Raw genomic sequence first — 3,839 nt, forward strand, 5'->3', positions numbered from 1 at the left:
GACTGAGCCTCCTTAAGTGGATGGATGAAACACCACCCACCTACACTAATGATCTAATGCGGTTTCTGCAGTTAGAGAAAGTTAGATTCACTCTTAAGTGCCTTACTGATGTGAAGCCGTTTATCACCCATGTGGAGAAATATATGTTGGAGAATACGCTCTGAGTCTGGATGTAAGTATTGTTTAAACATGCAGCAAAACAAGCAACAAGCAGTCATTCATGATGAAAGCAAGTATCACACTGTATAAAATGTATTTTTATTATTACTTATCATTCCGTTATTTCTTTCTATTTCTATTTTTTTATAGCTTTTCCTATCAAATTATGTGGATGTGAGGGTGAAGGGATCTGTGGTTGTTGTCATTTTGTATAGCTGTATTACATCTTCTGTATCTCTCTAAGAAGAAAAGATTTTTAAAAAAAAGATAAAAAAAATAAAGCATCAGAAAAACAAAAAAACGCATAGCACCATCAGAAGCGTCTAATATCTGCTTTACTGTATAGGATTAAAGTCATAGACTTGACCAATAACTTTTACATGTACAGGTTTGAAACTAAAGGCTCCTTTAGATTGAGTGACAGCAACAATCATGTAAGTTTATTTCATGTCACACCGTGCGAAGCAGCTGTAATAAAATCTTGGCCACAGTATGACTGTATGATGACAGTTTGAGGCTGTCACACTGTGCAGTGAAGTTGTGGTTAATCATAACGCTACAATAGAAATATAAAAAAAATTAATGAGACATGCAGAGACACTTCATCACGTCTTATGTTTTAAAGATGCAGGCGAGGAAGGTTTTCTCCCACAAACTTCTTTCCATTGCACCTCCATGGTTCTGGTTGGTGTGTATGTGGCTCAGACAGCCAAAAATCACAGTGTAAAATCAGTGTAAAGGAGCCTTGATATTATATTGTACAGGTTTGACCAACTAACTGTAGTAATGTTCCGCCTTTCTGGTGATGGAAACAGCTGGTCATCAGTGGAAAACTGCAAGCAGACCAGTACGTTGTAGGGATAAGTTGTTAACTTCTAAAAAAATGAACGTAGATAGATATGTTGTTGTGTTTTTACTTAGAGGATTTACCTCTTTACCTGGCTTCTGCTGCCTTCGTTTTTATCTAGGTCAGAATTATTCTAGTGTTCAGACTTTTCATTTATGGCAATACAAAATAAGAAGACAATAATGTCACATAGTACAGCTGCTGTTTGGTGCATCTGTTGTTTAAAACCTCTCTGCACTATCACCTCAGAGTAACGAAGCTCAGATTTATCCAGCTCAATAAGCCCTTAAGCTGTCAACTACTGGTACACGTTATTTTAAAACCACTATCTTTGTATCTATGCGTATTATAGAAACAAATGCTCAGTAAACAACCGAATCATCACTTTAATATAAACGACCAGAACATGTGAATGGTTTAAAGATTTCTGTTTAAAAGGAGTCAAAGTTGCCGTGTATAACAGAGGAGGAGAGAGTAGTTTGAACTGTTGTTACATCTGTATACTGGAGGCTTGTGGACATCATCGTCAGTTTTAATTGTATACACTTCCTTCACCTTTTAACTTTGAGTTTATACTTAAAGGTTCTATATGTAAGAATTGTGAAGCAATTTACATGTATGATTGTCTGTAACAGCGCAAAACACAATGTTCGAGATCTTTTATTTAATTATGAGAAGTGTAAGCGAGGAAAAAGACATCACCTGCAATAGTCTTACACTATGACTACACAGGTGATGCAAGCAACTGCATGTTGACTACAGCTCATTTAACGGCCACAGCTGTCACTAATGAGAGTGAATTTCTGATTCTTACAAATAGAAACTTTGATAGACACCAGTATCAATACAATCAGTTTCATCATGTTAAGCACCTTGTTAAAATCCAGAGTACTAAACTGAGTCACTGTAACCATGTGACCTGGGAGATTTTATGTGTAATAAGTGTTTTTTTTTTATTCATACTCTGTATTTTCATAAGTGGTATTTCATTTAACAGCTTCATGGTTTTTATGTTATTAATGGCAGAAATATTACTAGTCGTTTTGGTGTTTAATGTAATCAGTGTAATGTTTAATGAAAGTGTGTTCTGAATGCTGCATAGAGAGATGATTTGTTCGCCTCACAAAGCCCTAATGTCAATAATACAGTAAACTTGAACATTTCAATAACAGATTGACACATGTACCTTTCAGTCATATTTGTTTACAGCTCACAAAGTGGAAAAACTGTTTTTAATCACATTTCTACTCAAGCCATTGAAATACAGAAAGTGTCTGAATACATTTAAGGTGAGAAATAAATCACACAGGTGTTTTTGTTTGAGCTCTGCAGCACAAACAGTTCAAGAATGATCATTTTTAAAGCTGCATGTGTGACTGATATTCTGGCAATTTGATTTGTGCTCTCAGAATGAACTACAAGCAGAATAAAAGTGCTTTACAGTGAGATGACTCATATCATATCTGATATCTCCAGAAATAGATGAGATGAAAAAGTTCCCTCTGTTAAGTGGATAAAATGCTTTAAAACACTTTAAAGAATGAGCTGCCTTATTTCCACACCCATTTATACTTGATACTACTTTTATTAACATACTTTACTTTCAGTAAAAGCACATTTTTACTCCTGATAGTCGAGCGTGATGGACATTTTCCACCTGACAGACTGAGGTACCTCACTATAAATCACTTTTATTCCACTGGTAGTTCATCCTGAGAGAGACACCATGAGCTCAAATGCAAATTTTTCTGGCTTCTGTGAGGCTTATCTTTACTGGGATCGAACCTTACATATATGTTTTCATGTATTTTCTGTGTGTATTAAAACATCAATAAATAAAGGACCTTTGAGCAATGTGTTTTTGTTCTGCTGGGAGATATAACTGAGATTTTCATTTGTTATGTTCTGGTGAGGAAAGCGAGCCAATACGTGTTTTGGGATATAATTTCTAACTTGGACTTTTTTGTGGAAAAAAACATATCAGACACAAATTATTATTCAAAGCAGAGTAATTTTATGTGTTTTAAAACACGTCTGGAGGAGATCTTTAAATGGTAAAACATTAAAGTAGCAAAAGATTGTTTGCATTGTATTGTAAGACACAAAGAACATGTATCATTACATGATCTTGCTCGTAATTGAAGATTAAAAGACAAATTAATATAGAAAATGCTCCCACACACTGGGTTTATGTCTCAGAAAACAAACAAATTACGCAAAAACAATAATCACATTACTTATTATTTTCAATAAACTGCACTGCATTTCAAATTCTGACTTATTTTCACTTATTTGCATTTATACAGTTTGTCAGAAATGTAGGATTTCCATTTAGTGTACTGTTATGCATTTGTAGTTTGTACTTTGTTGGCAGTATTTGTGCTGGTTTATCCTAAACCGGGATGAGTTGGCACCAGCTTGCCATCTACAATGAGTGGTTGTTGTCAAATTACACTTCAAAACATGTTGAAGGGAGTCAGATGTGATGTTTGCCTGACTCCATTGATCTATATGTATGTGTAGGATGTAGGGGTGGACAGGGTTGGTTGTCACATATATTAGATGTCGCTCATCAAGGTCATTTCAGGAGTAAGACGCTTGACATTGAGGTGAGAGGACTTTTAGTGTTTTACATATCAATAAATATCCAGCTCTTCAGTGTTTCTCTTCTTGTTTATAATAAAACAATTATTACCATTAAAAAGTTTTAGATCTATAGCTGAGATAGTTTTTTTCTTGGCTATGTTACAACATGTGGTTGTTAGCTTTGCTGATAGCCACAGTTGTCAAGGCAACCAGGCAGCTCACAGGTTGCCTTATGTCATATGTAAAC

Source organism: Thunnus albacares, chromosome 22 (assembly GCF_914725855.1).
Source record: "Thunnus albacares chromosome 22, fThuAlb1.1, whole genome shotgun sequence".
In the NCBI taxonomy this organism is placed as follows: Eukaryota; Metazoa; Chordata; class Actinopteri; order Scombriformes; family Scombridae; genus Thunnus; species Thunnus albacares.